A 23,534-nucleotide genomic window follows, 5' to 3' on the forward strand; every position below is an offset into this window, starting at 1 on the left:
TGAGGACATTTCAGTCTCTTTCGGAAAGTCTGGAACCTTTTAGCATTTAGCAAGACTTTCCATAAAGAGCAGACATGCGATTTGGGTGGATCACATCTTCCGACAGCACATATTATTTGTGACTGTGCTAAATTTAGAGCTATAGAAAAGATAGATCACATAAAAGATGCACGCTGTCACTGGTTCAGTCAAAGGTTCTGTTATTGTTCCGATGAAACCTGACTTGAAGAGCTTGGTATTACATTCGGGTCCTGATAAAGACTCAACATGATGACTAAAATAAGGGGTGTTCACACGGCACACATTTGCATCTGTGTCACACCGCTGTATTTTGTTGCGATGTATCTTAAACCAGTGTAAATTATGTGGAGCGTTCACATGTACAATGCTGCTGACTAAAAAGAAGCGTGTTTACCCCGGAGCAGTCGTTTCTATGGCCGTGCAATACGATAGCATTAATATGGAAATAAAACACGCACCTGCATTTGCCGTATTTCATTTTCCCAGCCTTGTTTAGGACATATTGAAAAACCATGGTTTATACTAGTTGTATAAGTTCATCCTGTCTACTTGATATCTAATTTAAAACAGACAACATAAAAGGATTTGAGAGAGAAAATTGTTAACCAGCTCCTGAGCAGAGTTGAATTTGCTCCAGTTTAACTCATTCACTGCCATTCCCAAATTTATTCAGAAATTAAAAATATGATGTAGATCACCATTCCCGAATTTGTTCGGGTTTCGGTTTTTCTTGCGAGGGGTTCCGATAAAGCGCTGCTCAGACCTTTGGCAATGTGTTTTCCCTTGCATGTGGGGGTAGCATTCCAGCTTCAGCTGTTGTTAAACAGTATAAACCAATATGTATGTAGTGCATTGTATTTTGGACAGCCACCCTCATTTTAAGCACATATAACTCCAGACCCATATAAGTTAAGAATTAACTCTTTTTTTCCGATGAAAGAAGAGAGTCTAAGGTTTCATACGCTGCATTGAATGTTTATTTAGTTTTAAAACTCAATATTCTGTGGGTCCTGGAATTTGAGTGAAAATGACAACAACTCAAAACATTTATGATTCATTCAAGAACAAAAATGTTACTCTATCGCTGCTCAGGGAACCTTATCATATCATAGAATATCTATTTTGTGTTTCAATGTTTACAAATTACAGCAATTGAAGACATGTTTTCAACAGGATGGCGATAGCAAGCAGCAGTGGGAAAATTGGCGATTGGATTCTTTTTACTTTGAATAGTGAGAGACAATCATTGCAACAGCGTGCCGCTGTTATTCCAATTGAAGAAATGTGACAGATTTTATTGAGTTCAATTCATTTATAAAATGCGGTTTTCAATGCTTACAAGGGAATACAAATTACAATGTATTTATTTTCTTAATTCTTCCACTTTTAGACCCACATTTTAAAGTTTGTATTTTCCATGATATTCCATTGAAATGCGACAAGGCTACAGAAACAAGCAGCTGCTGAAAGGGCAACATTATTGGTTGTCAATAGCAGTGTCTGAAACTCATGACAAAAAGTTAGCCGGACACCCGGGCAGACAACTCCGAAAAGTTGCCTGCCCCATTTTCACAACTTGAAACACAATAAGACGAGTAATTGCAAAAAAAAAAAAAAAAAAACAAACACATTGTTGCGAAGTTTCAAGATTTTTTGTAAATTAAGGAAGTACCTACTACAAATGCTCCCTTGCTTAATTTATGTCAAATACAACATTGCATTGTCTGCTCAAAGCCACACGGACTCCTCTTTCTAATCGGCTTTCAAAACTCTCAAGTACACCTCAGTCATGGTGTAGTTTGAAGCACGAAACAGGCTTCTGATTGGCTGCCGGCAGAGGTGTAGTCGAGGGTATACGCCGGTACTTATTTTTCGGTCGGCATTGCGTATACCGACAGTCAAATGTGGTGCGTTACTATGAATAAATTGAAGAAACTACCAGCCGTAGCTCGTCTACTCTGCTCAGTTTATTTGTCATCCAAGCCTTGGGGTGCGTTCAGGTTCGAGAATAGAGCACGACTTCTTATGACTCTAGGCTGTTTAGAAAGCATTGTCTAACTCAGGGGTGTCCAAAGTCACCGAATAAATGAATAGCTAGTTTGAAGTAAAAAATAATGTATGTAATTGTGGTTTACATCGGGACAATTGGAAATTGTGGTTCAGCCCCTAGCAAGCATCATGGAATTTCACAAGTTTGATTTGCTTTTGCGGGCCTAATAAAATCATGTGGTGGAAAGGGGGCGGATTTGGCCGCCAGGCCTTGACTTTGACAGCTGCGGGTTAGTACATCGACTTCACAGTGCAGATGTCGTGGTTTGAATCCGCGCTCTGGCCTCCGTGTGCGGAGTTAGCATCTTCACCGCAGAAAACCCATGTGGGTTTTCTCCGGGTCCTCCCACATTCCAAAAACATGCATGGATTGGATTGGATTTGCCTTTATTAGTCTCGCAGTGGAGAAATTTACATTTCACAGCAGCAAAGTTATGGCATGGCAGGCTGATCGAACACTCGAAATAGTCCCTAGGTGTGAGTGTGAGCATGAATGAATGAATGAATGAATACAGCCTCGTAGAGAAGCTTTTTGTTCTACTTTTATAAGCTTGTGGACAGTGGTATGCTAAAGATGCAAATCCGTGGGGTGGGCATCAGCTCATTGAGTCCACGTGCTTTGGAACCATCCAGGTCCTCGATGAAATCCCAATACATCAAGAATGTTGTCAATTGGACAGCATCCACAAGCATGAGTTTTCACTTCAATTATTGATTTTACATGCTAGTTACCTGCAGATGAGCTACTTGAATCAGAGTTTTCATCAAATAGCTCCAATTAATGCCTTTAAGTGCATCAGTAATGACCTCAGAAGCATTTGGTAATGTGCTCATAGATCACTTAAGGACAGCCACTTTTTTCACACACAGATGGACGAAGATAACGCCGCTGATGATTAATGAGAGATCCACTTTAGCCTGCTTCATTAGTCCCGTCTGTACTGTACTTCAGGTTGACGAGCTTGGCCAGTGGCCAGGATGCAGTGCACGGAGGTTTTTTAAAGTGGGGGGCTGAGCAGCGATTGTCTCACACCTCTGTCAAGATCCAGCTGCTTTGTTTAACGGGAACACAGAGCGAGGACTTTTTTAAGTTACTCATTAGATAAGCGCATAATATCGAGGCAATGATTAATGCCCCTTTTTAGCATAGCGAAGGGCACCTCAACAATAGGTATTAACATCTTTCCTCGCAGTAATTCAAGTACATTTTTTCACTCCTTCATATACATTCATTTGCAATGCAGGCAGCGTGATAGGGTAGTGATTAGCAAGCCTGCCTTTCAAATTGTCTTTGAATTTTGATGAAGTACACGTCTTTGAACTGAAGGATGAACACGAAAACAGATTGAGAAACTCCAGCTTGTTTGTGGACAGGTGCTAATTTGGTGTCAAGCTGCCGTTGAGCAAAGAATTGCACCTCTTCCAGTGACGTGCGGTGAGGTCCATGGCTGGTGAGGCACTGACGTCATCGCAGTCAGATTCACAAACATCTGAACTCTACAGAGTAGCATATTCACCATTTGATTGGCAACAGTTAACATGTTTTGCTTAAAATGTCTTAAATGTCAACTGTAGTGTATCTACCACGATCAAGGATGACGCTTCTTACTGATGTCACAACGTTTATTGTGAAATACTTGGAACACCGTGAAAACTATAAAGGACATTGAAAAACAACATTACAATAAGTTCGACAAAAATTCAGTCAATAAGGAAATTAATAACGTAGCGTGTGCACCTTATTAACCGAAAGCAGATAAACGTAGACTTGAGACTGTCGTTCTCTATCTAGCAGTTGCTCTGCTTGTGTCTCTCGCATTGGTCTCATTCCGTCTGTCTCGCCTTACTCGCTTTTATCGAAACACATGACACGGAAGCGGAAGTTATGACAAAACATGATAAAGTATCAAAGACGATTTTTAGAAAAACACACAATTTAAAAAACTGTTATGATCGTGTTACCTTTACTTATAAATGAAGTCCATGCGCCGCTCCTTCTGAAGAAAGGCATCTATAGCTTCTTTGTAGAAGCCTTCCTTCTCTTTCTTCACTTTTAAAAGTCTCTCTATTTCTTTCAATTGAGATATGCAATTCCCCATTCTGAAAATAAGGCCAAGCAACACGAAAAAATGACTGGATGGTTGCACTTAACTTGCTAACTGTTTACTGTAGCTTTCTGTCACTAATTCTATTATTCCGCAGCCGAGGAGGCGCAAGAAGAATCTCTGTAATCACCAGCGCCCCCTGTCATGAGGCAGGAGAACTGTGTGCCTCACCTATGCACACAGTTTTGATAAAAAAATTAAATAAAATAAACATTGTAGTACAGTGTTTATAATGTAAAGTGACTCTACATTATATACACCAGCTAAACTGGAGACATTTAGTTCATATACTAAGTGTTTGAACATTTTAATAGCTATATGCAGAGGGACAGCAATGCGGTCTCACTGCAGAGCAAGCCAGCACAGTTCGCATAGTCATTGGTCAATCCATGGTGAGGCTCAGCCGGCTGCTGCCTCACCGCTCGTCTCTACTTAGTGTATTTGAACAGTAAATGTGAAAATGCAGTGATTTTGAAAAATAAATTCCAAAAAACATGAAGTTAAATGGAAAATAACTTTAAAGTACAAATCACGAAATAAATATAACTGTTTAATTTATTTTTTCATTTGATATTTTCATGATGACAGGTGAGGCACGGCCTCACCTGCCTCCCCTGACTGCATGTTACTGACCTCCTCACTCTCGGCACAGGGGCACCGTACCGACATTCTGGACCTTGATTGAGACAATAGTGGGGGGTGATTGAATGATGAAAAATGGGAAAGCCCTTATTTCGGCTATGCAAATCTTAAATCAGAAGCTCTTGGGGAGGTTGAGAAATTCTATTAAAAAAGCAACAACAACAATAAAAGATATTGGAAAAGGATTTGAAATATACTCGTTAACAAGAATGACAATGAAAACAAGAATCAACGACGGCTTTTGGGGGTACACAAAATGTCTGGACTATTGACAAGACATTTGTACAATTATTCCCCAAATGGCTTTCCGTGTATCTCTATAAACCTCTTCACAAGAACAAGTTCTGTCAAGATGACACTCTCGACTCAAGTAATTGGATTCATTATAGTGAAACCGTTTTATTGTCGTAAACACTCAACTTAACAGACTCGTGATGTCTTTTGTGGATATCATCATTTGCCTTTGGAAGTATTATCTAATGCACCAATCACCGGCAGAAATGAAGATGCTTTGAAAATATGAAATGAAGCAGAAAATCACACGGTAAGAATCAAACAAAGACGGTCTGCAGGCGTCATTTATCATCCCCCTGTCTGTCCTGCGCCGTCTGCCAGCTGAGTTGACATATTTCAAGGAGATTCATTTGGCTATGCATCACTGCGACAGAGCCGCACACAATTGGAAGGTTTCAACAGCTGAAATCACGTGGGCACAGCACATTTGACAAAAGAGGAACGTAAAGAGACAATGGTGAAAACAAGCAAAATGTGCCAATATTTCCACTAAATAAGTGATCAAAATCGACAAATTATCTAAAAGGAGTTGTGATGGAACGCTGAAGATTGAGATGGTCAACCTAAGATCCAATTTTTGCGCCACAGACTGATTTCATATCAAGCTATACCCCAACGGACTGGCATAGAGACATTTAAAAATAAAATATCAATATTAAAAAGTCACCATTAATGTTTAATGCATCTTTCTTCTGAATTGGTGCAAGTGTTGTGTTTGTTTCTCTTCAACAAGCCAGTTCAATTTGGAGGGAATGGGAGACAATGAGGCAGGCCTCTTGAAGCTATAATTTTGTTTCACTGCAGAAAAACTTAAATAAGATGTTGGAAACAACACAAATTAAGAGTAGACTTAATTCTAAATAATAAATGCTCAGTAATTTATTCGGCTGTTATATTGTAACTATTCTTTTATAGCCAGTACTGCTATCAGCACACAACAATCACAAAAGCGCTTCTGAGAAGGGTAAAGTACCGTGGCCCTGAAGTGCAAACCACAAAATGATAAATGCAATGAAAAAAAGAAACAAACACCGGTAATAGCAGATCAAAATTTACACACACACACACACACACACACACACACACACACACACACACACACACACACACACACACACACACACACACACACACACACAAAATGCATAAACAACAACAAAAGGTTATTGAAAAAAAAAACATACGCACAGAAAAATACAACATCTACCCATTTTTGAATCTATTGGTCAGCCATCTGTTGAAATCTGTTGAGCATGAAAATGCCAAAAGGGCATATGAGGCAAAATCCTCTCGTCAAAGACGATTAACACCTAAAATGCAGGAACTAGAAGAGAAAGTGTTAATTCAAGAGGAAGGCAAGTTGAAAGCAACATATGAGAAATGGAAGGGCCATGTTAGAGAAACCCAAAGAAGGTTAAAACAATGGCGCCCCAAGCAAGACCTGTATGACATGACAGGTGAAATGGAGAAACATGAGGCTGAAATAAAAGAAATATATGACAATGTCCGAAGCCAGACAACACCAAATCAAGAAATTAGGAGAACGGTTGTTGCACGTGTAGCGGTAACGGCAGATTTGCTGCACATAATGAGATTACGCCTAAAAGAAAACGAAGGTGATTTCCATGCTATGGCAGAAAACGAACAATTGCCTGTGCTGCTCGACAATGAATATGCCTAGTCCATATATGGTTCCACTGTCTCCAAGCTTAGAACACCCAGTGTCAACCACTCGGAGCACATGTCCGAGTCACCTAGCATTCAGTTAAGAGGGCCGAAATGGCGGCTCTAATGGCTGCAAAGGAAGCCGAGATTGAAATGGAAGAGGCTGTTGAAGATCAACGTCAGCGGTTGAAAAAGCGTGAAAATCTGAGAAACATCAAAGTAATGAAGGCAAAGTTAGGTGTGTTTGAGGAAGAGGAAATGAAAGAATGACATGTCACCGGCATCCCCATACACACCAAAGAGAATGATGCATTGCCTTTATACCACCATGACCCATGCCATAAACCGCTAACTGAGACATTGGTTCAAAAATGATAGGAATCACTAGTTCTGAGTCATCTCCCAAACCCAGAGCCTGCAGTATTCTCAGGAGATCCTCTAAATTTTATTGAGTGGAGTACAAGCTTCAAAGCTTTGAAAGAGAGGTGGTGCTCAACTCCTGCTGATAGATTGTATTACATAGCAGGGGAGGCGAAATCTTCTCTGCAAGGCAGCTTCCAGCAAAGTCAAAGAAAATGACCCACTCCCCGAGAATGGTCTAACTGTCTGGAAGGAAATGAATTGCTCAGACTAAACACAAACAGAATGATTAAACTGTCGCACCATATGTGCAACACATAGACACGCGCCAACATTAAAGTGATGGTAAATATGAAGAGACAGAATGTTCCCAGTCACAATGTGTAATTTTATTCAACTGAGACTTGTGATAGCCAAAGGGTCTCAAAAATTGCCTCAACCATTGAATGTGGACAAAGTAGTCATTCATCTGCATTTTGGAGCTTTAACAAATTATCTACAGAGAGATTTTTGTAATTGCACTTATCCTCATATCAGATTCAGAATCATATTTATTGGCAAAGTATGTAGAACACACAAGGAATTTGTCTCCGGTAGAACACGCTGCACTAGTATCATCATAGAAAAGACATGACAAATAAGTATGGTCTCGCAGGTGAGCTGAAATCTGTCCTGGGCTAGATTTGAAAACCCTGCAACTTAAACTTGTAAGAGAAGGTACCACTCTACATCTCGACTGAGCCTATCAGCTACGGACAAGTGTTGGGAGAACAGTAGACTGAAAATTGATACTTGTTACACTCTGCATACGCAACTAGTTAACTAATAAGCTACATACATCCATATAGACTAAACTGAACATGAAATAACATAGTATGTACTAAACTAATCATGAAATAACATGATGTTTACGGATGTGTATAAACACACTCTATCACACATTAGCGTACATTGACCCTTATTCCTCAACTGCTCTCAGTCGCAGCTTGTTTTGTTTCCTGTAGGTATGAATATGGATCAGTATTTCTATGAGTGACGCTCGACCATCATTTAACAATACAAAACGGAACACCACTAAATCAAAATGTCAGTCCTGAATCCATGATGATCTTGTCTCAATTTACTCTCAAATTTATTTCTTGATTTACATGTGGTGAAAACTGGAATCTCCTGGATGTTGGTAATCAATAGTTATTTTTGCAGAAATTAGTGAACTGACATCGGTAACTGGCACGCTTGATGATCTCTCATCGCATGTTCATGTAACAGAGTGCATGGTTGGGATTCATTGGCCCATTTGATGAGACGACACGACTCGCAGCTCGTCTTGCAGATGGCTGTTGACGCTCAGTCTGGTGCTACCAAAGCCACATGTTTGCGCATGATATAATTGCTGGCATGGCAATACACCGGGGATTGTGGGTGCCATAGCCCTGTCAGAAATCTACATAGCCCCAATTAAGAACCTTTGACTTTTAAGAGTGTTTTTTTTTTCATACATAAAGAAAAACACTGCACTCACCCCTTGGAGGGGAAGGAAAGTGCCACCAGAGTCTTTCATTTACTTGGATGTTAGTTTCAAGATTTTGTCATTGGTCTCTGGTAACTTGTATTTCTACTTACACACCTGTGTGGTGTCAATGACACAAGTCTGTTTATACCATAAACCAAGCACCCCCCACAGTCTATTCGGGCAAAACACATCACCCAATATGCTGTCTGCCAACTGCCCCGTACACTGAAAAAACGGATTAATCAGTGAAGAAAATATCAACTCTTCAAAGTGTGAGACACGTCTGACTGTGAGTACTGTATTTGCCTATAAAAGCAAATGACAACAAGAAACTGCAGTCAGGTTCGGAGTTTAGAGCCTGCTGATGGTAACAAGCAGGTACATCAGACTCATCGAAACAGTGTCTGAAGCAACTTTCGAGGTAGCCTATGTTAGAGAAATGAAGGTTTAATTCAAGGGCAATCACCATGGTGGACATTTTTCAGTCAGTATGACAAATGATGCATACTCAAAACTTCATTTCCATGACATTGTGCTGGATGTTAAAACTGGCCATTTTTGAGTGGTCTTTTAACTTAGGGCACCTACTAACACACAATAAGCCCCACCTGTGAAGCAGATGGATTGTCTCGGATGATAAGAGAAGTGCACTCAATTACATATTTGCAAATCAATGTAGGCAAGTAGAACTTTTGTAGACAGAAATAATCTTTCAGTTGCGCTCAATATAAACAGGAATACAATCATTTGTTTTATCTTTGTGTCGTCTGTGTAGCTGTCTATCTATACATGTAAACAAAACCACGAGTGTTACATCATATGTGATGATTTGTTCATAAAGCTGAAGATTGGTCAAATGATTCTTTTTCTATTGATATGGCAATGTATTTTGTCACAGTGCACACATGCACATACACACATACACACACAAAAGATAGTAGATAGATAGATTAATAGGGATTCTTTATTTCAAGCAAACATACTTTTACAACACCCACATGCAAACGGAGCGTATAGTGTAAAGGTGTAGAGTGTCATAAAACCCTAGCCAACCACAGCCGCATCGGACCGATAAAACGTTGTTGTGAGAAGTGTTCCTCATGATAATGAGTATTTGCATGACAGACTTACATAATTCAAGGCAATATGATCACAAAGAGAACTTGTAATGTTGACTTTGGCCGTGAATATGTTTTGACAAATCAGAGCGCAATCAACAAACTGGAAGTGTCACGTTCCGGAATAATCCAGATAGCGGCGGACTCTACAAACATAAGAAAGGATAAGATATTGGCACCGAAAAGGTTTCTTTACAAACAAAAAGACAAGACCGACAAAGTAGAACCAATGACGCTTGTGACAATAGTCCGTTTTTTTTGTCTCGTTTTACAAAAACGAGACAAACCAAAAAACAGCTGCCAAACATGGCACACTGCCGCCAGTTGAGTCGATTTTAGCTGCAACGCCACATTTCTCAAGTCAAGTAAACATGAACAAATCAAACAATAAATAGCAAACAGCAGACAACCAAGGGCACTTGTGAATATTGAGAGATTAAAGCTTAGTTTTTACTGTGTCTTCTTTCATCTGCAATCACTCTTAACACTCACATTAATACCCGTGTACAAGTTAAAGTCTTCACTGAACAAAAGAAAAGTGTTTGGAAGAAGTTGAGAGCCAGAAGACCTCGAGGAAACATGTCCTAGAAGTGTGTAGTGGGGGGGGGGTGTAAAATAATCTGCACACAAACACATTCCAACAAAAACTCAAACCCTGATCTCATGCCTTTGAGTGTGTGACAAAAGGAACTCAGCACTTCCAAACAGTAAGTATGGTTAGTTTTTTTAAAAAAATATCTGATACAATCTCCTAGGACAGTTGAACCCCATTTATGTTTCCACTCATGTCATGTTCACATTTCAAAGTTGCGATTTCACACAAGTCATTTACCATTGGCTGGTGTAGTTTTCAACAAACACATATAGAACATCAATGTTTTTATAACAATGTGATTTTTCAGACTGTATTAAATATCGCAGTTGGTGGCCATTTCATTGGAAACGGTTACAACAAACTACCATTATAAGGTGCAGATGCCCCTCGAGCTACGCTGTAACAAGGTTCACCTGTCTACTGATTATACTGTGCACAGTACTCTAGTCCCTGATAGTGGCAGGTGTGTGTCCATTTCAAGATTAGCCAATTACTGGCTCGTACGTTGTCCACATACAAAGAAACTAAATGGGGGTTATTTTGTCTAGATCTGTTCAAGTTGAATTTTTGGCACTTATGACCTCTTTGTACAATTTTCAGATCATTGCCACTCGAAATACGGACAATGCAACAGACGCATACTGACATACTGACACACACACACACACACACACACACACACACACACACACACACACACACACACACACACACACAACACACACAGTGGTAAGCTATTTGTACAAAAAGCCACTGTGGCTTAGACAGGCTGAAAAAAAAAAAAAAAAAAAAAAAGAAAAAAAAAAAAAAAAAAAAAAAAAAAAAAAAAAAAAAAAAAAAAAAAAAAAAAAAAAAAAAAAAAAAAAAAAAAAAAAAAAAAAAAAAAAAGAAAAAAAAAAAAAAAAAAATAAAAAAAAAAAAAAAAAAAATAAAAAAAAAAAAAAAAAAAAAAAAGAAAAAAAAAAAAAAAAAAAAAAAAAAAAAAAAAAAAAAAAAAAAAAAAAAAAAAAAAAAAAAAAAAAAAAAAAAAAAAAAAAAAAAAAAAAAAAAAAAAAAAAAAAAAAAAAAAAAAAAAAAAAAAAAAAAAAAAAAAAAAAAAAAAAAAAAAAAAAAAAAAAAAAAAAAAAAAAAAAAAAAAAAAAAAAAAAAAAAAAAAAAAAAAAAAAAAAAAAAAAAAAAAAAAAAAAAAAAAAAAAAAAAAAAAAAAAAAAAAAAGAAAAAAAAAAAAAAAAAAAAAAAAAAAAAAAAAAAAAAAAAAAAAAAAAAAAAAAAAAAAAAAAAAAAAAAAAAAAAAAAAAAAAAAAAAAAAAAAAAAAAAAAAAAAAAAAAAAAAAAAAAAAAAAAAAAAAAAAAAAAAAAAAAAAAAAAAAAAAAAAAAAAAAAAAAAAAAAAAAAAAAAAAAAAAAAAAAAAAAAAAAAAAAAAAAAAAAAAAAAAAAAAAAAAAAAAAAAAAAAAAAAAAAAAAAAAAAAAAAAGAGAAAAAAAAAAAAAAAAAAAAAAAAAAAAAAAAAAAAAATAAAAAAAAAAAAAAAAAAAAAAAAAAAAAAAAAAAAAAAAAAAAAAAAAAATAAAAAAAAAAAAAAAAAAAAAAAAAAAAAAAAAAAAAAAAAAAAAAAAAAAAAAAAAAAAAAAAAAAAAAAAAAAAAAAAAAAAAAAAAAAAAAAAAAAAAAAAAAAAAAAAAAAAAAAAAAAAAAAAAAAAAAAAAAAAAAAAAAAAAAAAAAAAAAAAAAAAAAAAAAAAAAAAAAAAAAAAAAAAAAAAAAAAAAAAAAAAAAAAAAAAAAAAAAAAAAAAAAAAAAAAAAAAAAAAAAAAAAAAAAAAAAAAAAAAAAAAAAAAAAAAAAAAAAAAAAAAAAAAAAAATAAAAAAAAAAAAAAAAAAAAAAAAAAAAAAAAAAAAAAAAAAAAAAAAAAAAAAAAAAAAAAAAAAAAAAAAAAAAAAAAAAAAAAAAAAAAAAAAAAAAAAAAAAAAAAAAAAAAAAAAAAAAAAAAAAAAAAAAAAAAAAAAAAAAAAAAAAAAAAAAAAAAAAAAAAAAAAAAAAAAAAAAAAAAAAAAAAAAAAAAAAAAAAAAAAAAAAAAAAAAAAAAAAAAAAAAAAAAAAAAAAAAAAAAAAAAAAAAAAAAAAAAAAAAAAAAAAAAAAAAAAAAAAAAAAAAAAAAAAAAAAAAAAAAAAAAAAAAAAAAAAAAAAAAAAAAAAAAAAAAAAAAAAAAAAAAAAAAAAAAAAAAAAAGAAAAAAAAAAAAAAAAAAAAAAAAAAAAAAAAAAAAAAAAAAAAAAAAAAAAAAAAAAAAAAAAAAAAAAAAAAAAAAAAAAAAAAAAAAAAAAAAAAAAAAAAAAAAAAAAAAAAAAAAAAAAAAAAAAAAAAAAAAAAAAAAAAAAAAAAAAAAAAAAAAAAAAAAAAAAAAAAAAAAAAAAAAAAAAAAAAAAAAAAAAAAAAAAAAAAAAAAAAAAAAAAAAAAAAAAAAAAAAAAAAAAAAAAAAAAAAAAAAAAAAAAAAAAAAAAAAAAAAGAAAAAAAAAAAAAAAAAAAAAAAAAAAAAAAAAAAAAAAAAAAAAAAAAAAAAAAAAAAAAAAAAAAAAAAAAAAAAAAAAAAAAAAAAAAAAAAAAAAAAAAAAAAAAAAAAAAAAAAAAAAAAAAAAAAAAAAAAAAAAAAAAAAAAAAAAAAAAAAAAAAAAAAAAAAAAAAAAAAAAAAAAAAAAAAAAAAAAAAAAAAAAAAAAAAAAAAAAAAAAAAAAAAAAAAAAAAAAAAAAAAAAAAAAAAAAAAAAAAAAAAAAAAAAAAAAAAAAAAAAAAAAAAAAAAAAAAAAAAAAAAAAAAAAAAAAAAAAAAAAAAAAAAAAAAAAAAAAAAAAAAAAAAAAAAAAAAAAAGAAAAAAAAAAAAAAAAAAAAAAAAAAAAAAAAAAAAAAAAAAAAAAAAAAAAAAAAAAAAAAAAAAAAAAAAAAAAAAAAAAAAAAAAAAAAAAAAAAAAAAAAAAAAAAAAAAAAAAAAAAAAAAAAAAAAAAAAAAAAAAAAAAAAAAAAAAAAAAAAAAAAAAAAAAAAAAAAAAAAAAAAAAAAAAAAAAAAAAAAAAAAAAAAAAAAAAAAAAAAAAAAAAAAAAAAAAAAAAAAAAAAAAAAAAAAAAAAAAAAAAAAAAAAAAAAAAAAAAAAAAAAAAAAAAAAAAAAAAAAAAAAAAAAAAAAAAAAAAAAAAAAAAAAAAAAAAAAAAAAAAAAAAAAAAAAAAAAAAAAAAAAAAAAAAAAAAAAAAAAAAAAAAAAAAAAAAAAAAAAAAAAAACAGCAAAGCTATTAAAGATGCTGTGAGACTGAAGAGGGGAAAGACTAACAACAGAACAGAGAAGTAAGGGAATTTCTCATTAAGTGTAAATTGAAAAGTAGACAAAATAAGTGCTAGTGTTTTTTTCTCATCTTCTTTACAAATTTCATGACTTGAGAAACGAGCCTCTCTTCTTCATAAAAGGCTACTGTTTGAAGCATTTACTTCTGTGCAGGAAAGTAATTTAAGATAGGTTTAATTGTCAAAGGTCGATGTCTTTTCATATAGACACCTGTCAATCGGTTTATTCTTTATATATCACCACAATTCCTCCCACCCCCTGTCTCATGTACAATAATAATAATAATAATAATAATAATAATAATACATTCAATTTGAAACAATGGAAACGCTATTAGGCCTGTCGAGTGACGTGAGTGATCAGGGTGCACAGCCGGTTAGCTGCTACCTGGTTGCGATGACATCAGTTAAGATCCCCATTAAGTTGTATAAAAACGTGCTTGTTTGTGTTTAATGTAGTTATCTTTTGCTTAAAGGTGATTGAAATTATACATATGGTTGTGTCTATAGTCCCTAAATGCCAACCAATGATTTTGAATTCCAGGTCATTCAAACTAACAGTGGCAGGTTACACTAAACTAGGTAAAGATGTTTCCCGTTGACATGTACTTATGCAACTAATGTCACCAGGTGTTATTGTGCATTGTGTGGAACGGATACGGATTGTTTTTCAGCATTTTTGGCCACGACAATCATCAAGGAGGAGACAGTGCTTAGCCGTTGCGCCTTTTCGGCAGCACAAATATGCCAGCACTGTTTTTGATTGGGAGGAAAGCTCTGTGGCGATCGTGCTTTTTTTACGCCTGTGATGGGCAGCATCTTCATAGCCCCGCTTTGTTAAGCGGAAAGGTCGGTGAGGAGCCCGCGACAGTTCCACATACGCATCGAAACGGGAGATGTGAGACAATTGCTTTTCATCAATGGATGCTAAAACTTAGCTTGTAGCAGACGTGCATATTCTACCATGACATCCCGGATCCACTGGTGAAAAGGACACTTTGATCCTCTCCTCTTTCATCTAGAACTGCTTCATACAACAAAGAGGGTGCAGAAAGTACTTAATATTAAATGATTGTCTGTGTCACATTATTAATTATTTACAGTTTTGTTGTTGTTGTTGTTTTGACTTTAAGATGGTGCCGCGAGAGTGGCTGCCTGTATTTTGTTCCTTTACTTTTGGCTTACTTTCATCACTTTGATGCTGCGAAAAGGGGTGAAATGTCTCCACCGTGAGACTAATAAAGGCTAATCCAATGCAACTTCAGCCAGTTTTCCATGTTGCTTCTTTTCTCAAATGTTCATCATTACAGGATTCTCTCTATTTTACACTCTTTCTTCCAGGTCCGCAGTTATTGCTATTTAATCAATCCAGACATAATAATCACTGCAAAATACTGCAATATTGCATATAATTTACAATGCAAATGGGTTTAATTCAATCCAAAAGTGACATCGTCACAGAAAGCCATAATTTACTGTTGTCTGAAGGAAACAGGTCAATATACGGGGGTTATTAGACCTTCCACCTGTAAGAGGACAGCATCGATGGATGAAGATCTATTTGTAATTGAAGTGAAACTGGATAATTCCTCCCCGCATTCAACGAATATCAAAGAACAGATGAGTGTGTCACGGCACCCTTGATGGATATCATTTTTTCAGCTATTGCGCATTTTTTTCCTTAATCAAGATTTTCCCGTATGTGGCAAAGGCTTGGCCGCTGTCACTGTAAACATAACCTATTTGAAAAATATGTCACACAAAGATGTCTGCCATTTCCAAAATGTGTTTGATATGCGAGCAAATCTGTCAATTTGCTGTCGAAGCCAACGCGGTAAAAGACAAGAGAGGAGGAGAAAAAGGGGAGAATGACTAAAAAGATGAACGTAGACGTTTCAAAGGTTGAAGGCACGGAGAAAAAAATGGAGCAAACGTGGTCGACCAAAGGAAGAAAAAGAAAAGGAAAAAATAAGAGGAGGAAATTGTCTGGCATGGTAGACATGATGATGAAAAAAACCTCTGGCAGGCAATGGAGGGTTGTGGAAGAGGCAAGGGGGGTGTCTGAAGCAAGGAGGGAGGGAAGAGAGTGATGGAGAGAAGGAGCCGTGGAGGGAGAATATGCTGACAGACGCAAACAGGAGGGAATCATTAGACTTGATAGACTGACTGCGGCTGCACTTCATAAACACTGTCTGGCTCTTAACAACATATGTCTGTGTGTGTGCGCGTGTGCGTGTGCGTGTGTGTGTGTGCGTGTGTGTGTGTGTGTGTGCGTGTGCGTGTGTGTGTGTTTGTTGGAAGTGAATATGAAGCCTTCTATTAGATGCAGATATATTTGATCAGGGGTTTGTCTGTTTTCTTTAGTGGGTCAATATTTACTGTTTGAGTCAAGGAAGAATTTGAGAGAGTTGTCCAAGTACTATTTTCTATCTACCCACCCACCTATTTCTAGCCAAGATTCAGTTTTTAATGTTTTTATGTTTGATGCTACATGTTCCAATTTTTTTCCAACAAAATTCAAATTGAAAACATGGCATTGAATCATAATCAGTTTGAGATGTCATTGCTGCCTGCCAGTTTTTCCCATGTTACAACTGACAAAAATATTTTTACATTTGCATATTCTAATTGCCGGTACATCGATTTTATGAAGTCGGAACAGGGTACTTTGATCTCTGCAGAGGTTGTGGGTTCACTCCCGGCTCTGGCGTCCGTGTGTAGAGTTTGCGTGTTCTCCCGAGGCTTGCGTGTGTTTTCTCCGGGTACTACGGCTCCCTCCCACATTCCAGAGACATCTGTGTAGGCTCTCAGTCGTACAGGAGTCGTCCATCGAGGAAAGGGTTTCTTTCACCTCATTAGACAGAGGTAATCGTAATGGCGAATGAGGTGAAACCAGATAGAACAATAGAGGTAATCAGATTGGATTGGCTTCGGGGAGTGGTCCACTGCTCCCCCAACCTTAGAGCAGGAACCTATCAGAGCAATGTTATCTCTGTCCATTACGGATATAGGGCCAGGGTTACCAGTACAACTTTATTTCACTGACGAAGCTCTTCGAATGAAGAGCGAAATGTCCGACAGCTTCAAAGAAGTACAGATGATGGCTGAAGAAACCTTTTCCTCGATTCCAGAGACATGCATATTTTTTTTGTAACTCGCTCCAGCTCTCAGCTCTTAGATCATTCAGAAAGTACAAGTTAACATGCTGAAAAACGAGAGAGAAAGAATCAGGTTTGATAATCACCACAAAAATCCACATCATCCAAATATCAATATTTTAGGCTGGCCTGGTTCGTCCAAGACATCAGCATTGAGAACACACTGATGTCACACACGGGTGCCGTACACCAAGAAATAAGAAAGTTCTCTTAACAACATCACATTGTTTTTATTTCACTAATCACCACGCAGAGCGTCGGCTTGCGTCTGACAGAATGTGCACCACTTCTTACTGCTTTGATGTATTTAACTGCATTTTAAGGTTCTTTCACACACACAAATGTGCTGTAAAAGCTTTTGTAGAAGAGCTTTTTCCTGTCGGTCTGATGCTACTGAGCTGATCACCCCCAGGAGTCACAGCAAAGCTACATCGCTCAAATGTAAAAGCTGGGGCAGCGTTTTGTTTCTGCCCCGCTGACTCTTTCTATAACCTGAGCGGGTTTTATCAGCCCTCCACAAAAAAAGGGGAAAAAACATGCTGAGTGCAGCAGCTACTAGCATTAATGGTGGAATAAATGGGGGGGGTAATGGTGAAAAGTAAAAATCGAGGATATTGAAGAAATAGACACACACGCACACACATGCCAGTGAATGTGATGCATTACCTTTGCTTTTAATAAAAGTCTGCAGAGTAGTGAAGTGTACCAACAAAGCATCCACAAATTCAACATCAAGTAATCAACTGCACTTCCCTACTCAGCAACAGCATTAGAGTGTTCCAACTTGGGTATAGTCTTCTTTGTGAAATATACATATATGTATTTTTTTTTAATCATCCATTTGGACATTTGATTTTATTTCAATCGGCATTGTTTCCCTTGTGTCCTACATACATAGCCTTAACTGGGATCACCATCTTATTGTGGCGAGGTACTTTGCGCGTCTCCGTGACCTCGAGAGCTATGTCGGCTGGAGTCTCGTACTTGTGGCAGGGTCACCCAAGCCGAACAGGTCGAAGGCAAGAGACCAGACAAAGAGTGATTCCAAACCCGCAGGCATACGTAGGCAGAGTGCAACAGAGCGGACTACCGGCAGCCCCCTGCAACTCCTGCCAAACAAAGCTTGTCATGGGTATTCTCATGCCACTTGAAACTCACCTGGTAGGAGCGAAGATGGTGGGAGTGAGGACTGTGCACCCACATCCTCACCTTAATCTATACCTTTGCGCAAGCTTCTTGCCCCAATTCTCCTTCATTTTAGTCGTCCACAAGCCTCCCCGAGCATTGCTTCTATTCCCTTATATGATCTCTGTGTTGGAGTGAGACACAACAAAGCCTTTTGTCTAAATACTTTATGGTGATACAATGTCCAAAGACATTCGTTATCCACCCTTTTTTTACCAATAGATTACAATAACCGGACGCGTCAGTACATATTATGCACTGACATGCTTTTGACAGGTCTCACATTTCATCACATTTGCCACAATGTGGGATTTTGTCCGTAGGCTACAATACTTCCTAAAAGAGCAATATGTCAGACTATTGGAGTACATTTTCAGGAACAATTTCTAAAAGCTATTTGTAAGCAAGCGGCCAATATTTAGAGAATAAAGTCCGGTTAACACGGCAGGTTTATCAACTCAATTTTAGCCCTGAATCTTTCCTACCGACAATTGAGGGTCGGAACCAATTTATATCATGGCTTAAAAAATAATCTCATCATATAAACATGCCATGTGTGGTGTGCTCAGACAGATCTCGACCACTCTGCAGGATGTCACAGTTCAAAAGGGGAATATTCAAGACGTTGGACTATTTTGGACGGACTCCACACCGTGTGCGAATATGTGAACATGCAGCTGCTTCACAATCTTGTGTAGCCAATCAGAAAGTGAGGTGATGAGGATGTGAGGAAGCATGGTGTCAATCCAAAAATCAAAACAGTTATGTTGCAACAGACCCAATCATAAATACAACGTTTTACAATATTTTTATGAGAGAAAAAAAAAAGATATGGTCATGTCGCGGGTACAATCCGTGTGCATGTTGTTTTTACCCTTTGGACAACATCTTTTCTTTTTGTGTCGCTTGTTTTCCATACAAAAAATATTCCACAAGCAAGTGCCAGGGTCAAGAAATGATCTGCGACACCTGCTACCTTTCGAAATGTACAGAAAGTTGTGCTGAATGAATAGGTCTAACAGGCTTCACTCCAAAAAGCTTCCTGTGTGTTTATGTCCAAAAGGGAAACATCAATGCCACATGGAACAAATACCCCGGCTGCATGACATTTGTAGTACAGAATTACATGAATTAGAATCAGAAAACCTTTACTTGTCCCACAATGGGGAAATTTGCAGTCCACAGCAGCAATTGAAAGGGGATGGGATGGGGGCGAAAGGATAGAAAACAAGATATTCTGAGCATAACAAAATAACAGATATGACTATTGAGTATGAGCTTGAACTCTGTTTTAGTGGTCCACCATGACACGTGTAGTTGCATTGGTCAGATGTGACGAGAGGTGAGTCAAGGTAATTGCGCTTTCCAAGCGCTAAGCCTCCCTCAGCACTTATCATTTGCCCTTGTCGCATGTCATTAAGAAAAAATGTGTGTGTTTGTTTGGTTGTTTTGACAGCACTTGCCTTTTGACATTGGACAGTTAGAAATATTACTGGGGGGGAAAGGCTCGTGAAAGTTGCAGCTTGTGGTTATCCTGTCTAGTATAAATATTTCTTTACCACAGAGATTTTTTTTCCTCTTTTTGAACACTCAGCAACCTTTACGTCTGTGTAAGGAGTGGTCCATAGACGAAAAGGTTTCTTCAGCCGTCATCTGTACTTCTTTGAAGGTGTCGGATGTTTCGCTTCTTATCCAAGAAACTTCGTCAGGAAACTAAAGTCTTACTGGTAGGTTAGGCCCTACATATATATATATCCCTACTGTCCAGACATGGCGGTGATCCCTGAAGGGACCTATCATAGTAGAGTCCGGCACCGCCATGTCTGGACAGTAGGGATATATATATATAGCGCCTAAACTACCACTCAACAACCTTTTTTTCTGTTTGCTCCTTCTTCATGCAGGCCCTGCATACAAAAGAGATGAGCCATCAAATCTGCTACCAAAAACGATCCTCTGGTCCGGTGGAGTGCAGTTCAGCAAAAGCGGCAACATTTTGAACTGAATAAATCACTTGTTTTTTTTTTTTTAGGTGAATGATTAGATCGGTGGAATTGTTCAGAGAGCTTTATCTCCACAGAGAGCCAGCTCGACACAGGACTGTATCTTCTTCTTGAAGCTCCCCTGTCACACATGGGTGAGAGTTGAATGCGCTGATCCCAGGCAGATTGACGTGAAGATTTGATTGGGGCAGGCAGGAAGTACAGAGAGATGCTTTTGCCGGTTCGTGTCATCTCTGTTCAGCAACACTGCATTATCAAGTGTGGTAAGGTCTGCGACACGGGAGATTGTAGGTTGGCTTTAAAACGGAGAATCTGTCATTGCTGTTGACGGTGAACAGAGTAATGGAGTTGACCTCTAACCCAACAGGAAACTCTAAGATGCTTTTTCTGTCATTCTTTATGGTGAAATATTATTACTATGTTGTTGGTTGTCTATGTGCATGTTCTGAGGAAATCTGGTGACTTTGGGGGGAAAAAAATCATTTCAGCCCACTCATGTCAACTTAAAAAGATACAGCAATCGTCAGCAGCATGATGACTCGGTGGTTATCATATCTGCATTGCACTAAGATTGTGGGGTTTTCATCGTGCTCGCGTGGCAGCTTAATTCCCTACTGGTCTGTGTTGGATGCAGTTAACATCGGACTGCACCACATCCTTGAGCACCTCGACAACACAGGAACCTACACAAGGATCCTGTTTGTGGACTACAGCTCTGCATTCAATACGATCATCCCAGAACTCCTCATCCCCAAACTTCTCCAGGTTGGTGTGTCTCCTACGATCTGTCAGTGGATCCTCAGCTTCCTGACAGGAAGGACACAACATGTCAGACTGGGAAAAATATCATCCTTAACACAAACCACGAGCACTGGAGCCCCACGGGGATGCGTCCTCTCTCTACACGAATGACTGCACCTCAACGCACCCAGCTGTCAAATTCATAAAGTTCGCAGATGACACCACGGTCATCTGTCTCATCAAAGACGCCGATCGAGTCTGCGTACCGACAACAAGTGGAGCAGCTGGAGCTCTGGTGCAGCCGTCACAACCTGGAGCTGAACACGCTCAAGACAGTAGAGATGATCGTGCACTTCAGGAAACATCCATCACCACAGCTGCCCCTCACACTATCCAACTGCCTCGTGTCAACCGTTGAGACCTTCAAGTTCCTGGGAATCGCAGTCTCCCAGGACATGAAGTGGGAGGTCAACACCAACGGCATCCTGAGAAAGGCCAAACAGCCTGCGGCTCCTCAAGAAGCACGGCCTGCCACAGGAGGTGCTACAACATTGCTACACGGCTGTCATGGAATCCATCCTGTGTTCTTCCATAACCATTTGGTTCGGGGACGCCACAAAAACGGACAAAATCCGACTCAATGGACAGTTAGGACAGGGCAAAAGATAATTGGCACGGCCCTACTCACTCTCGAGGAATTGCATGCTGCAAGAATCCAAACAAGGGCGCGGAAAATCCTACTGGACGATCCGCACCCTGCACACCACCTTTTCCAGCTATTCCCCTCAGGCAGGCGCTACCGATCCATGCGCACCAAATCCAGCAGACATTTAAACAGCTTCTTCCCCCAAGCCATTAACTCTTTGAACAGTAACCCAAATAGAACTGGATAGTGCCTCTCTGCAATTTTTTGATGATGATACTAGTGCAGCGCGTTCGACCGGGAACAAATTCCTTGTGTGTTCTACACACTTGGCAATAAAGATGATTCTGATGCTGTCAGGGTCACCGTACTCCGAGCTAAACGGTCAAGCAGTGAGTGGCGGGCAAATCCCTTTCATGAGTGTCCAGGCGTAGGCCATTTTTGCCGTCCTTCCAAACTTGTATCACTTGTGGACAACGTCCCAGCATTGCAGAAGGGACGTTGGATATGTACTGTATGTTGCCCTGCCAATTCCACTTGCTATCATTGAGAATATCCTCATCCACTCCATCTAAATTGAACCCCGCAACCTGTCTTCCCTGCAGCAGCATTTGACACCCTTTTTAATCTTTGGGTATTTCCATACCTGCACCAACACATACGCCAATTTATGGTGACATTTCCATGCAGTTGTGTGCTCTTCATATTCTGTTGCCCTGAATGTGCTTTAGCACTTGATTGATGGTTATTTCATTGTGTGGAACTTGGTTGCGCCTATGGTGGAGGGTGTGGCAAATGTTTGTTCAGCTTTGGTCAGCAAGGGATAGAAAATCAATTTTAACAGACCAGACTCTGAAATCAGACCTTTAAGAGTTATTCTCAGTTATATTCTTAATTCAAAAAAATCTTTAAAATAGTCCCTACAGTTGATTTGTGTACTTGAACTAAACAGGATGAATATGAATACAAAAATCTAACCTTTTACAGCTGAAGCAAAAGATATCTTGTGACTTGTTGATTTATTTTCGGCCGTTAATAAGACAAACTCCTTGCACCCACCCCATTTGAAAATCAGCATTTTAGTCATTAATGATTCATCTTTAGCAGCAGCTGTGGCCAGCCAAGTGGTTAAGATTGTCGTCTGCCCCCGAGGTGACCTCAGTTCAGGTCAGCGGGCCGCAGAAGAATGAGGGCAAGAAAAGAAGCCATCTGCTTGAGGGGGGGGGCTTTAGAGGATGCAGCAACACACCATCAGACACCACCTTGAGCAAGACACTGATACACTCCCCAGGTGCCAACAGTAACACACTAACAGTGTGACTGAAGTTAAAATGCAGAGGAAACGGTGTTTTGTGTACCATTGGGATGTTTTGTATCAGTGTCTATGTGTATCCTTTTATGAGACAGATATGAGTACGGCCGTACACTACTCTTTTTTTCTGACATAGATGATGATTCACCAGTGTGTCACTCTGCAGGAGTCAAACCACTGCAGAGCCGGGGGACTTATTCTATGTTCGATTTTTAATATATATTGTTATTTTCGCCTGTGGCTTGTAGCAGAATATTCTATGAGTACCTTGTACCTTAAAATCACACCCCATATGACAAATATAGAGGATACAATTAAGGCCCCTGTAGAGTACAGGGTCCTTGTGGTTTAGACAATCCGGTCTGTGTACATTTGTATTTGTTTGAATATTTTTTATTCAAGGTTCCAATGAAAATGTGTTCGGCTGTGCGCATGAGTGTATCGCAACACCCAATTATCCTCTCAGTGCCAAGTTATCATTAGCCATTGTTTGTTGCACCAGACTATAGGAAAGCATACCTGCTAACTTATATGTTTTCCCCGTATTTTGTAAGTTTTTTTGATGATTTCAAATTATGTAAGGCCTACTACTACGTTTATTCGGGGAAAAAAATAATTACAAATTGTGAATCGATCTTACAAAGACCATTTTGGCTCAAATCCAGTTCGTCTCAACTGCTAGTAGCCAACGAAAATGCTGCCACTGATCACTACTATTGTCATGGCAAATCAGCAAAAGTAATCCTCAATCATATATATATATATATATATATATATATATATATATATATATATA

At 36.8% G+C, this 23,534-nt stretch overlaps 2 long non-coding RNA genes across 2 annotated transcripts in view; one reads left to right on the forward strand and one right to left on the reverse strand.

Moving 5' to 3' along the window:
- The window catches only part of LOC148896128 (uncharacterized), a 70,668-nt gene that overhangs the window by 19,993 nt on the left and 27,141 nt on the right, over window positions 1-23,534 (reverse strand). The window lies entirely within an intron of this gene.
- LOC148896129 (uncharacterized) lies at window positions 8,834-23,492 on the forward strand. Its single transcript, XR_016115322.1, has 3 exons — window positions 8,834-8,938; window positions 19,634-19,766; window positions 19,944-23,492. It is a non-coding gene; the product is annotated as an uncharacterized LOC148896129 (long non-coding RNA).

Source organism: Hippocampus bargibanti, linkage group LG06 (assembly GCF_051943395.1).
Source record: "Hippocampus bargibanti isolate YZ-2025 linkage group LG06, ASM5194339v1, whole genome shotgun sequence".
In the NCBI taxonomy this organism is placed as follows: Eukaryota; Metazoa; Chordata; class Actinopteri; order Syngnathiformes; family Syngnathidae; genus Hippocampus; species Hippocampus bargibanti.